This window comes from Bufo gargarizans, chromosome 4, assembly GCF_014858855.1.
Source record: "Bufo gargarizans isolate SCDJY-AF-19 chromosome 4, ASM1485885v1, whole genome shotgun sequence".
Taxonomy (NCBI): Eukaryota; Metazoa; Chordata; class Amphibia; order Anura; family Bufonidae; genus Bufo; species Bufo gargarizans.
Window position 1 is genome coordinate 384936481 of NC_058083.1, and position 14663 is coordinate 384951143.

Below are 14663 nucleotides of genomic sequence, written 5' to 3' on the forward strand. Positions count from 1 at the left end.
GCCATTCAGAAAGTTAGGTCACTATCAGGCGTCCAGGTTCTACACATTCACGAAAATGGGGGCTGCACTAAGTAACCAGCTCTGTCCACATGTCAATTTCTGGCACTGAAGCTATTCAGGAACAAGCTGGTCAGTGGGAATGTTTGGTATCTGACCTCTGCCCAACAAATACTGTCATTTTAATTTTTTTTCTAATCTAATGTGTAGGGGAAGTGATAAGGAATATTTTTATAATATTCTTTATTAGGTAAATTTGTACTATAAAAAAAAAAAAAAAAACACAACCTGGCTCTGAAGTGGTCCTTAGAATACATACATACATACTATATGGTAACACTGATTTAGAGAGCACTGCTAAGGCCACTTTCAGACAAGTGTGTTCACTGCGTGCTCCTTTGACTGGACCACGGAGCATTACAATGATTTATAATTCTGTGTGTCTCTGCCCAACCTCTACTGTAAGGCTGGGTTCACACCTGAGCGTTTTACAGCGCGTTCCTACGCGCTGTAAAACGCACAACAGGCAAGAACCAATGATTCCCTATGGGAATGGTTCTCACCTGGGCGTTTTACAGCGCGTACGATCGCACTGTAAAACGCCCGACGCTCAAACAAGTGCTTGAGCTTTTTTTGGGGTGTTTGTCGCGCGTTCCCGCACATAGAAATTCGGGAACGCGCGACAATGTGTGAACGCCAATCTCTGTATGCGCGATTGTAAACGCCCGTACAATCACGCATACAGAGCGCTCGTTTCCGAACGCTCAGGTCTGAACCCAGCGTAATGGTTTGTACTAACATAATGCCTTCAGTACAACTCATTACAGTTGAGGTCTGGCAGAGACGCACAGCATCATTAATGGCTCATGTACACAACCATATTCTTGGTGCACATCCAATCCGCATTTTTGGCGGATCGGATGCGGACCCATTCATTTTAATAGGGATGCAAAAGATGCAAAGATGCAGACAGCACACACATCCGTATATCCTTTCCATGGCCCCGAAAAAAGGATAGAACATGTCCTATTCTTTTCAGGTGTGTGTACAAGGATAGGACCCTTCTATTGAAGTGAACACGTGTTTTACGGATCCACGATTTACACACCACAAAACTCATACGGTCATGTGCACGAGCCCTTATTACATGCGGTACAGTAAAAAGAAGCAGCGTTCACTATGGGAACTCAAACTCCCACCCGCTCGTCTGAAACTGGCCTAAGGGACAACTTCAGAGCCAAACAAATTCAATAATAAAGTATATTACAAAAAACATTCCTCATCACTTCCACTATACATTAGAAAAAAAAAAAAAATTGTCATTATCTACTGGATAGGCAATAAATGTTAAGTTGGAGTGGGTCTGAATGACATAAACCCTGCCCATGGGCAGGAGGACCCAGTTCCCGCAAAAATGGATCTAGGATGAGTTTGAATAGAGCAGCAGTCAAGCATGTGTCCTGCCACCCTGTTCAGTGTCAGAGAAAGGTGGCCGGAATACCCTTTACTATAAAAACAAGGGATTGTATGTATTCTGTGAAACTGTTAGGTCCCTTTCACACGAGCGTGATTTCCGCGCGGGTGCCATGCGTGACGTGAACGCATAGCACCCGCACTGAATCCGGCACCATTTATTTCAATGGGGCTGTGTACATGAGCGTTTTTTTTCACGCATCACTTCTACAATGCTTTGAAATCGCAGCATGCTCTATATTCTGCGTTTGTAACACAGGACAGGCCCCATAGAAGTGAATGGGGCTGCGTGAAAAACTCATTGCATCCGCAAGCAAGTGCGGGTGTGATGCGTTTTTCACTGATGGTTGCTAAGAGACGTTGTTTGTAAACATTCAGTTTTTTTATCACGCGCGTGAAAAACGCATCAAAACGCATTGCACCCGCGCGGAAAAAACTGAACAACTAAACGCAATCGCAGACAAAACTGACTTATTTTAGTGCCAAAATCGCAGCATTTTCACTGAACGCACCCTGAACGCATCCGGATCAAATCCGTCACGCCCGTGTGAAACCAGCCTTAGCGAATACCATTTCCATACAGTCTAATAGGCCTTCACAGAGGCCGGGAGCCGTGCAATTCGACGGCAGTGGAAATGTCTATGCTTAAAGGGACCTAGTGCTCACAGTACATAATCTATAGTAACTTGAAGAGAACATGTCACCTCTCCTGATGTGTACAATTCTGGAGCATCTTTTCATACAACTCTATCTAGTGCCAGTCCTCTAGTATTACCCCTAGAAGTTTATAATTGTATTGCCAGGACACCTAGCTGGGTGTTAAAACTTGGGGGGGGTCCCTGCACAGTCTGCCACTAGCCGCACTGATCGGACAGATTCAGACTGTGGAGACCCAACTGGTAACGCCCATACAGACCTTCATTATGATAAAGTAACGGCACAACAGAATCATAAGAATAGATGCTCCAGAATTGATACTTCATATACATGTCAGGAGAGGAGGACAGGTCCTAAGTGTCCTTAATATATTCCATGAAGTGGTGGGAGACCAACCTGTTGGGTACTCACCGATCACACGAGGGACAGGTGCTCAGTTCTTTCCATAACCCCCATACAAGTCTAAAATACGATGCTTTGTATTACGGTCATTTTTGGGCATGTTGCTTGCTGTGCATCAGACTGTGTTCCTCACAAATTTGTTCTACTGTACTAGGTCAAAGTCCTAAAGGTGTGTACAGAATTACAGATACTGGTTTCTTAAGCGTATCTGTCAGCAGGTTTATGTATTTTAACACATGAGGCACCTCTAGGGCATGTTCACACGACTTAGGTCACGCTGGTAAAATACTGCTGGCTCATCAACCTAGACATTAAGCGCATTTAGGGTATATTCAAACAGCTCAGATGTCACGTAGATTCATTGCGTATTCCGGGATGAGATCCGCATCACATTGCAAAAAAAAAAAAAAAAAAGCTAGTCAGCACATCCTAGAGAATGAAACCAATGTGCTGGTGAAAATCCACGCCACCCTATTGCTTTCATGGGCGCAAAACTCAAGCCCATATTAAGAAAGGATATGCAAAAAAAAAAAACATGGCAGATGCTCACTCCACATGCGGATTAGCCACAGTAAATGGGGATATCCACGGCACGGCAAAATACTAATCCGTGTCACACATGCTGGTTTGTTTCAAGGGATTGCTCCCAGCTGCTCTGTTCCAGCTCCCTTGAGGTCCCTGTCCTGTAAACCTCTGGACGGACTGGGTCAAGTGCACACTAAAGCCAATGACTGGGGTCAGAGGTGATCTGTGCCCAAGCGGGTCAAGTGCTGCTCGGAAAACTTAACAGCAGACACCAGTCATTGGCTGCAGCGGCGCACATTATCCCAGAAGTTTAAAGGATGGGACCTAGAACGGAGAGGTGGGAGCAGAGGAAAAGGAGTTTGCAAGCTGGACAGCCACAATACGTTCTACCCTTTTATGATCCACACCCAATTTTGGCTTGAAAGCCTGCACTTGTGACAGCAACCTAAGGGTACGGCCATAGGGGCAGACTTTCCTCTGCAGATATACTATAGCTGCAGTTGTGTATTTTGCTGCGGATTTCACTCTGCATTACAAATGAGTGAAATTGGCAAACGGTAGCCACAGCATAAGCTGACATGCTGCATATTTCAAAAGGTCAACTAAGGCCTCATGGACACGACAGTCTCTGTATAGCCGTCCACACACCACGGACCTGCAAAATATGGACACCTTCCACGTGCAATGCACATTTTTCTCACTCCCATTACTAGAACTCACAATTCTTGTCTGCAATACAGACAAGAATAGGACATGTTGTATAATTTGGGGAACGGACACATGGATGCAGACAGCGCATGGATGACATCCCTGTCCTGTTTTTTTTGTCAACCCACAAAGATGAATGAGTCTGTGTGCAACTGCTAAAAATGAGAATGGACACGAATGCAAAATACGGATGTGTGCACAAGGCCTTATGGTGGGGCTTCTTTGGCATCATGTTGATGACATTCATTAAAATCTCATCCTCTTTGCTTGTACTGTAAATCCGCCGTGTATCCACCTCTTGTCAGTATGTCCAACAGATTCACTGCAGATTTGCTGGTCCTGAATCAGTGTTTTACAGTACCGGCAAATTGGATTTTAAAAGATTTGATCCACACGCTGCAAACAATATCATGTGGCTTATAAAACCACAGCATATCAACTTTAGGGCTCATGCACACGAACGTGTTTTTTTTTCGTCCGCATCCATTTTTTGCGGATTAGATGCAACTAGGCTTGAGCAAATGGAGATTCAGATCATAGATCCGAAGTCAATTTGCTAATAATCTTTGTTTGTAATGCTATTTCCGTACAGCATTTAACTGTATGGGCTCCGTGTAGCAAAACTTCATCTCAGCCAAAGTTGTGCGAGACTTTGGTGAATGGCTTCGGTATTCCTATCTGCGTATTTAAAAACGTTTTAAAATAGGAATCCAAAGTCGGGTTTGGTACCAAGGTACCAGCCAGTATCGAAGCAGACTTCGGATTCCTATTTCAAAATGTTTTTAAATACGCAATTCAGGGAGTGCAATTTGCGGCAAACCCCGTAGAATTTGTTACATGTAATTATAAAAGTATTCAGATTCAGGGGGTAGTTTGATAACTGCAGACTATTTTTTGTGGGGCCACCCCTTTAAAAATACTGGGTGTACAAACTAATCAAAGAAATGTAAGCAAAGACATCCCTCCCTACGGGACTGTAAAATGCCGACACCGCAGATCACTTTTACCTGATAGGTCAGGGAGACAAATTACAGTGCAAAGAACCTACCGTACTGGAATTATTAAACTGAAAGTACTACAAATCCATCATGCTCTGAGTGCAATCACTTACCTCACTATATTAATTTTACATGTAATACATAAGTACGGAAGAACTTGCACGGTATGGCAGCAGGCAATATACCAGGTCACGCCGTTATGCCTCACTTCCGTATACACGTGGACGGTCTCCAAGTATCATTCTGTCTCCATTCCTTTCTGTATAACCACTGTCGCAGCACTGCCCAGTGTGACAGCCGCACAGTCCTGGCAGTGACAATACCAGGGAAAGCAGGGTACGCTCACATGAACATACGCTGGATTCCAAAATCCTGTGTACGTGAATGGGGTTTTCACAACCCTGCTGAAACACATAGGAAAATTTGCACATGGATAGTAGTGTAGGTTGTGGAAATAAATGGTATGTCACTTATTTGGGGTGGAATAAAGTAAAGATTTGCCCCACCGTCATTAATACAAATACAGGAGGCGGGTGCCGGAATTAAATAGCCGGCATTCGACCTCTGACAGGGAGCTGTGATCAGCGGCAGTTGAGTTAACCCTTCAGGTGCGGTACCTGAGGGGTTAACTGCCGCTGATCGCAGCTCCCTGTCAGAGGTTGGGTGCCAGCTATTTGATTCCGGCACCCGCCTCCTGTATTTGTATTAACAGGACAGTTATCTTGATTGCTGGCGCGGTGCCCCCCCCCCCGTATAAGAAACGTTGGTGGCACAGTGCTCCCCCCCCCCCAGTATAAGAAACGTTGGTGGCACAGTGCGCCCCCCCAGTATAAGAAACGTTGGAGGCACAGTGCGCCCCCCCCCAGTATAAGAAACGTTGGTGGCACAGTGCGCCCCCCCCCCAGTATAAGAAACGTTGGTGGCACAGTGCGCCCCCCCCCCAGTATAAGAAACGTTGGTGGCACAGTGCGCCCCCCCCAGTATAAGAAACGTTGATGGCACAGTGCGCTCCCCCCCCAGTATAAGAAACGTTGGTGGCACAGTGGGAAGTGCCAATGAGGGTTAAAAAAATAAAAATAAAAATTAACTTACCTTCTCCAATTGATCGCATAGCTGCTGGTCTCCTGTTCTTTCTTCAGGACCTGTGGTGATGTCACTGAGCTCATCACATATTCCATTAACATAGTGATGGATCATGTGATGAGCACAGTGATGTCATCACAGGTCCTTTGACAGGTTCTGAAGAAAGAATAGGAGACGATCAATTGGTGGAGGTGAGTTAATTATTTTTTTTATTTTTTAACCCTCATTGGCACTGCCCACTGCGCCACCAATGTTTATTATATTGAGGGGGGGCAAACTGCGCCACCAATGTTTATTATAATGGCGTGTTGGGGGGGCGCACTGCGCCACCAATGTTTATTATATTGAGGGGGGGCAAACTGCGCCACCAATGTTTATTATACTGGCGTGTTGGGGGGGCGCACTGCGCCACCAATGTTTATTATATTGGGGGGGGCGCTCTGCGCCACCAATGTTTATTATACTGTGGTGTTAGGGGGGCGCACTGCGCCACCAATGTTTATTATATTGGGGGGGCGCTCTGCGCCACCAATGTTTATTATATTGAGGGGGGTGCACTGCGCCACCAATGTTTATTATACTGGCATGTTGGGGGGGCGCACTGCGCCACCAATGTTTATTATATTGGGGGGGGGGCGCTCTGCGCCACCAATGTTTATTATATTGAGGGGGGGCGCACTGTGCCACCAATGTTTATTGTATTGGGGGGGCGCACTGCGCCACCAATGTTTATTATACTGGGGTGTTTATTATACTGGGGTGTATATAACTTCTATGGGGCCTGCGTTGCGTGAAAAACGCACAACATAGAGCATGCTGCAATTTTCACGTAACGCACAAGTGATGAGTGAAAATCACCGCTCATGTGCACAGCCCCATAGAAGTGAATGGGTCCGGATTTAGTGCGGGTGCATTCCGGTATTTTGAATGCCGGATCTGGCACTAATACATTCCTATGGGGAAAAATGCCGGATCCGGCATTCAGGCAAATCTTCAGGTTTTTTTCGCCGGAGATAAAACCGTAGCATGCTGCGGTTTTATCTTTTGCCTGATCAGTCAAAAAGACTGAACTGAAGACATCCTGAACAGATTGCTCTCCATTCAGAATGCATGGGGATATAACTGATCGGTTCTTTTCTGGTATAGAGCCCCTAGGACGGAACAATGCCGGAAAAGAAAAAAGCTAGTGTGAAAGTACCCTAAAATATTAAGTTTAAATCCCCCCTTTCCCAATTTTACATATAAAATATATAAACAATAAATAAATAAACATATTAAATAGCGCTGTCCAAACTATTAAATTATAAAAAAAAAAAAAAATCTCCTATGCGGTGAGCATTTGCCATTTTTTAGTCACCTTGTCACGCCAAAAATAGGATAGGACTGTTCTATTATGGGCCGAATGTTTCATAAAATGCGAACTGCACGCAGCTTTTTTTGGTGTTGAAAGCAAATCAAACTTTTGTTATCAAAACAACCCTACGCCGACCTGATCGGCGTAGCGTTGTCACGATACCAAAATTTTGATTTGGTTTTGATTTGGCGACTAAAAATTTGATTTGGCTCCTAAATTTTTCAGTTCAGGAGCCAATGGCTACTAGGTATTTTTTTTTAGTCTGGAGCACTGGACCCATTGAATTGAATGGAGCCACGGAACGGGCAATAATAGGACATGATCTAACTTTCAACGGATTGGAAAAACGGAAATACGGAAAAGGAATGCATACGGACTACATTCAGTTTTCTTTTGCAGAACCATTAAAATGAATGGTTCCGTATACGGAATGCAAAAAACGGCTTGTAAACTGGAAAAAAAACAAACGGTTGCGTGCAGGAGGCCTTACGCAAAAGATAGAACATGTCCTATACTAGGACAGTATGCTGTTGAAGTAAAAAAATAAATAAAAAGATACCACATGGACGTCTCACGGATACCAACGGTATTTTGCATATCCGGGTTTTGCAAAACACATATAGTCAGGTGGAATGTGAGGCAATTCAACATTTAAATGGGTTTTCTGAGATTTTCTTACCGATGAGCTATCCTCAGGATAGGTCAACAATATCTGACTATTGGGGGTCCAAGTCCCGAGACCACCGACGATCACATGTTCGAGAGCTGTTAGTGGAAGGAGCTTGTTAATATAGTGCTGCCCTCATTGAAATCAATGGGAGCAGCGCTGCAGTGACAAGCTCTGCCCTCTACACAGCTGGTGGGTCTGTCGCTGATCTCCACTAACAAAGCCACACCTAAACAGCTGATTGGTGGGGATGTGGGGCGTCAGACCCCCGCTGATAAGCTAGTGCTGGCCTATAGTGAGGATAGACGGACAACCCCTTTAATTTTAGGTGAACTATAAAATACAATTACAATTCATTACAGTCAAAGTCGGGCAGGGACACACAGCATTATAAATCATTATAATGCTGTGAGGTCCCATTACAGGAGCAGAGTTCAGGCCAGGAAATCACAGTCCCACAAGGATTGTTTCCTGCAGGCAACTCGCTCGTATGAAACTGGCCTATGGCAGATGTCAGGTATAAGATGGATTGGCCATGTTGGATTTCCATATGCCCTGTGATTTGCTCCCATAGGATATAAGCTGCTGCCAGAGGAGATTATGGATAATAAAGGGTTACACCTCTCTCTCCTTTATTAAAAAAAATAAAAAAATAAAATAAAACAGGCAGCAGAGTCAGGAGAGATGGCGGGGAACTGAACATTTTATGAGGTACAGTAACTCCACAGGTGACGCAAAAGCGGAAAAGTCAGCTGCGGATTTTACCGCGTCTAGGTCTAAAACCATGACAAAAAACATTAAGTATATATGGGGTTTTTTTGGCCAAGGAAATGGATAGATTGCAAAAGTGAAATCCGCAGTAGAGATTTTAAATCTGCAGCGCACGTCAATTTAAATGACAGTTTCTTACACAGAAGATGGATGACACTTTGGTGGTTCTGTAGAACGCTGCAGACTAGTCACATGAAAATGGCAAATCCGAGTGAATATATATATATATACATATATATCTACAGTATCTAATATATAGATATACTAGGAGATTCTATATATCTACAATGTCTCCATATATACTGTATCTGGTAGTATATCCACATTACATCATTTCTCTGTGTACCTCAGCCTACCCATATCCCACCTCTGATATCTGCAGTATTCCTGTATATATACAGCACGTCTAGCTCTGTGGACAGGGGCACAGTTGCCACCCGCACACAGGTCGGAGGAGCCATACCGACAAGACAGCCCCGTACTCACCACTGTTACGTCCCACAGCTGTGCTGGTATTTGACACTTCTGTGTGTGCCAGCTGCCCGGTCTCGGTCGCTACAGTGGATACAAAATACTAGTTCCGGAAGATAAAAGGTCCCGCCCCCTCATTACACATTGTGGGCGGAGCCAGTGATGTGTATTGTAGAAGAGACTTTACAAGCATGTAAGACAGAGGAAGTGAGCAGGTTGTGCTGGAGAATAAGGGTTATAGGGATATTCCTGTATTACATGGCGGCCACCTCAGTCATAGTGTGTCTCATAGCAGAGGCGTTTTTTCTACACTGAGCCACACATACTCTGTCCTATCTATACCTGCCCAATCCTACCTAGTCCCCTTAGTGCCCTCGCACAGTACTTATGTCCCCTTAGTGCCCCCACATAGTAATGTCCCCTTAGTGACCTCACACAGTAGTTATGTCCCCTTAGCGCCCTCACACAGTAATGTCCCCTTAGTGCCCCCACACAGTAGTTAAGTCCCCTTAGTGCCCTCACACAGTAGTTATGTCCCTTTATTACCTCCACACAGTAGTTATGTCCCTTAATGCCATCACACAGTAGTTATGTCCCCTTAGCGCCCTCACACAGTAATGTCCCCTTAGTGCCCTCACACAGTAGTAATGTCCCTTAATGCCCTCACACAGTAGTTATGTCCTTTTAGTGCCCTCACACAGTAGTTATGACCCCTTAGTGTCCTCACATAGTAATTATGTCCCCTTAGTGCCCTCACACAGTAGTTATCTCCCCTTAGTGCCCCCACACAGTAGTTATTTCCCTTAATGCCCTCACACAGTAGTTATGTCCCTTTAGTGCCCCCAAGAAATAGTTATGTCCCCTTAGTGCCCTCACACAGTATTTATGTCCGTTTAGTGTCCACACACAGTAGTTATTTCCCTTTAGTGCCCCCACACAGTATTGTCCCCTTAGTGCCCCCACACAGTAGTTATGTCCCCTTAGTGCCCCACACAGTAGTTATGTCCCCTTAGTGCCCCCACACAGTAGTTATGTCCCCTTAGTGCCCCCACACAGTAGTAATGTCCCTTTAGTGCCCTCACACAGTAGTTATGTCCCTTTAGTGCCCTCACACAGTAGTTATGTCCCCTTAGTGCCCTCACACAGTAGTTACGTTCCTTTAGTGTCCTCACATAGTAGTTATGTCCCTTTAGTGTCCTCACACAGTAGTTATGTCCCCTTAGTGCCCCCACACAGTAGTTACGTCCCTTTAGTGTCCTTACACAGTAGTTATGTCCCCATAGTGCCCCCACACAGTAGTTATGTCCACTTAGAGCCCTCACACACTAGTTATGTCCCCATAGTGCCCCCACACAGTAGTTATGTGCCCTCACACAGTATTTATGTCCCTTTAGTGTCCTCACACAGTAGTTATTTCCCTTTAGTGCCCCCACACAGTAATGTCCCCTTAGTGCCCCCACACAGTAGTTATGTCCCCTTAGTGCCCCCACACAGTAGTAATGTCCCTTTAGTGCCCTCACACAGTAGTTATGTCCCCTTAGTGCCCTCACACAGTAGTTACGTTCCTTTAGTGTCCTCACATAGTAGTTATGTCCCTTTAGTGTCCTCACACAGTAGTTATGTCCCCTTAGTGCCCCCACACAGTAGTTACGTCCCTTTAGTGTCCTTACACAGTAGTTATGTCCCCATAGTGCCCCCACACAGTAGTTATGTCCACTTAGAGCCCTCACACAGTAGTTATGTTCCTTTAGTGTCCTCACACACTAGTTATGTCCCCATAGTGCCCCCACACAGTAGTTATGTCCCCTTAGTGCCCTCACACAGTATTTATGTCCCTTTAGTGTCCTCACACAGTAGTTATTTCCCTTTAGTGCCCCCACACAGTAATGTCCCCTTAGTGCCCCCACACAGTAGTTATGTCCCCTTAGTGCCCCCACACAGTAGTAATGTCCCTTTAGTGCCTCACACAGTAGTTATGTCCCCTTAGTGCCCTCACACAGTAGTTATGTTCCTTTAGTGTCCTCACATAGTAGTTATGTCCCTTTAGTGTCCTCACACACTAGTTATGTCCCCATAGTGCCCCCACACAGTAGTTATGTCCCCTTAGTGTCCTCACACAGTAGTTATGTCCCCTTAGTGCCCTCACACAGTAGTTATGTCCCCTTAGTGCCCTCACACAGTAGTTATATCCCTTTAGTGCCCCCACACAATAATGTCCCCTTAGTGCCCTCACACAGTAGTTATGTCCCCTTAGTGCCCTCACACAGTAGTTATGTCCCCTTAGTGCCCTCACACAGTAGTTATGTCCCTTTAGTGCCCTCACACAGTATTTATGTCCCTCTAGTGCCCTCACACAGTAGTTATGTCCCCTTAGTGCCCTCACACAGTAGTTATGTCCCTTTAGTGCCCTCACACAGTATTTATGTCCCTCTAGTGCCCTCACACAATAGTTATGTCCCCTTAGTGCCCCCACACAGTAGTTATCTCCCCTTAGTGCCCCCACACAGTAGTTATCTCCCCTTAGTGCCCCCACACAGTAGTTATGTCCCTTAATGCCCTCACACAGTAGTTATGTCCCCTTAGCGCCCTCACACAGTAATGTCCCCTTAGCGCCCTCACACAGTAATGTCCCCTTAGTGCCCTCACACAGTAGTAATGTCCCTTAATGCCCTCACACAGTAGTTATGTCCTTTTAGTGCCCTCACACAGTAGTTATGTCCCCTTAGTGTCCTCACATAGTAATTATGTCCCCTTAGTGCCCTCACACAGTAGTTATCTCCCCTTAGTGCCCCCACACAGTAGTTATTTCCCTTAATGCCCTCTCACAGTAGTTATGTCCCTTTAGTGCCCCCAAGAAATAGTTATGTCCCCTTAGTGTCCTCACACAGTAGTTATGTCCCTTTAGTACCCTCACACAGTAGTTATGTCCCCTTAGTGCCCCCACACAGTAGTTATCTCCCCTTAGTGCCCCCACACAGTAGTTATCTCCCCTTAGTGCCCCCACACAGTAGTTATGTCCCTTAATGCCCTCACACAGTAGTTATGTCCCTTTAGTGCCCTCACACAGTAGTTATGTCCCCTTAGTGCCCCCACACAGTAGTTACGTCCCTTTAGTGTCCTTACACAGTAGTTATGTCCCTATAGTGCCCCCACACAGTAGTTATGTCCACTTAGTGCCCTCACACAGTAGTTATGTCCCCTTAGTGTCCTCACACAGTAGTTATGTCCCCTTAGTGCCCTCACACAGTAGTTATGTCCCTTTAGTGCCCCCACACAATAATGTCCCTTTAGTGTCCTCACATAGTAGTTATGTCCCTCTAGTGCCCTCACACAGTAGTTATGTCCCCTTAGTGCCCCCACACAGTAATGTCCCCTTAGTGCCCTCACACAGTAGTTATGTCCCCTTAGTGCCCCCACACAGTAATGTCCCCTTAGTGCCCTCACACAGTAGTTATGTCCCTTTAGTGCCCTCACACAGTATTTATGTCCCTCTAGTGCCGTCACACAGTAGTTATGTCCCTTTAGTGCCCTCACACAGTAATGTCCCTTTAGTGCCCTCACACAGTAGTTATGTCCCCTTAGTGCCCCCACACAGTAGTTATCTCCCCTTAGTGCCCCCACACAGTAGTTATCTCCCCTTAGTGCCCCCACACAGTAGTTATGTCCCTTAATGCCCTCACACGGTAGTTATGTCCCTTTAGTGCCCTCACACAGTAGTTATGTCCCCTTAGTGCCCTCACACAGTAGTTATTTCCCCTTAGTGCCCTCACACAGTAGTTATGTTTCTTTAGTGCCACCATAAGTAGTTATGCCCCCTTGGTGCCCTCACACAGTAGTTATGCCCTCTTAGGGTCCACACACAGTAGAATGCCTCAGTCCTGCCCCACATAGGAGTTATGTCCACAGTAATTTTTACCTAGAGCCGATGCCCTGATAATCAGAGCACATCATGCTCTCCTACATAGCAGTAGTGATGCAGTGATATCATTGTGTCTGCTGAGCTTGGAAGGAGGACACACAGGTAGGTATGCACATGTATGCAGAGCTTTTAACATTTGAAAATCTTTTTGGCTTTAACAGGGCGTGACTTATTGGGGTGTGGCTTGTCATTGGGTATGGTTTGACAGAATAATCTTTGGGGGTCATCTGGTGTAGAAAAGCGCCATTTTAAGCAGTTAATTTATTTTGCTCTACTTTAATGACATTGATATTTTAATATGAGATTTTTCTAACCTGTGTTTTCACAAAACCCAAGAAGCATACCCAGTTTAGTGAGCAGCACCCCCATTTGCTCCATAAAATTTGTAAAACCTTCATAAAATCTACAGTCTGCTTTAACCCTTTTTTGTTTTTGTTTCTTTTCTCCTGGCCTTCCAAGAGCCATAACTTTTTTACTTTTCTATTCTCATAGTTGTATCAGGCCTTGTTTTCTGCTGGACAAGTTGTATGTTTTATTAATTTTTTGGGGGAGCAGCCATTCAGAATTTTTTTTTTCCTTACGGCTTTCACTGTTCAAGATACTTAATTTTATATTTTATTATTTTAAATATTTAAATTCTTTATTTTTAAAAGCTTTTTTAATTTATTTTTTACTTCATTTTTAGTCCCCTTAGGGGACTTCAACATGTCATCATTGGATTGCTTATGCCATGCACTGCTGGCATAAAAAAATGTGGGCTGAGTGTGGGTGGAAGGAGGTAGGCTGTGGAGAAATTTAATGTATGTTGTACCAAAAATCTACTCCAGCTCCTGGCACTAGATTGCAGTTCTGGCACCTGGGTGGCATGACGTGTCACAATTATTTAGAGGCACCTTTTAATAATTGCCAAATGAAGAGAATCGGCCAGATACTCGCTAACAAGCTTTCGCAGGAACGCTCATTAGCGATTATTTGCCGTTGTAAAGACGTAGCCAATTATTTGGGCGAGTGAGCGACACACTTGTTCATGGGGTAATATAGTTGTTTGTGCGGACAGCAAAATCATTGTTTGCTAACAGCAGATCGTGTAGTGTAAACATGCCTTGCTGCTGGCAAACAATGACTGTAATGCAGGGATGTCAAACTCGTGGCCCTCCAGCTGTTGCAAAACTACAACTCCCATCATGCCTGGGCATACTACAGCTATCAGGGAATGATGGGAGTTGTAGTTTTGCAACATCTGGAGGGCCATGAGTTTGACATCCATGCTCTAATGCCATCGCTCGTCCCCGACTCCCCATACTGTGGAGGAGATCGCTGCATGTAAATGCAGAGGTCTCCTTCACTAACGAGCAGGCGGTTGCCTGGATGGAACGCTTCCTTCACGACAAAACGCCTGCTAAATTGTTCAGTGTAAAGATTCCTTAAGACCGGTGTACACAACACTGGTCTTAAAGAAGTTTTCCGGAGTAACTGATCACCCGAATCCCCCACTGATCAGCTTTCTGAGAAGGCACTGTGCTCGCAGTAATGCCACCGCCTTCTCACAGATTTCCCTAGGTCATGTTATGTCACTTTCATCAGTCATATGGTCTAGGCATAGCTCAGCACCATTGAAGTTAATTGGGGTTGAGCTGT

At 45.1% G+C, this 14663-nt stretch overlaps 1 protein-coding gene across 2 annotated transcripts in view; it reads right to left on the reverse strand.

The window, feature by feature from the left end:
* The window catches only part of RMDN2 (regulator of microtubule dynamics 2), a 125503-nt gene extending 116279 nt beyond the window's left edge, over positions 1-9224 (reverse strand). Inside the window, exon 1 of one of the 2 annotated variants that reach the window (XM_044291670.1) lies at positions 9122-9224. The gene's annotated coding sequence lies outside the window, so the exon portion shown is untranslated. Of the gene's footprint in view, positions 1-2538; positions 2711-9121 lie in introns of those variants that run through there. The other variant, XM_044291669.1, reaches the window with a different exon arrangement.
* Positions 9225-14663: the final 5439 nt, after the last annotated feature.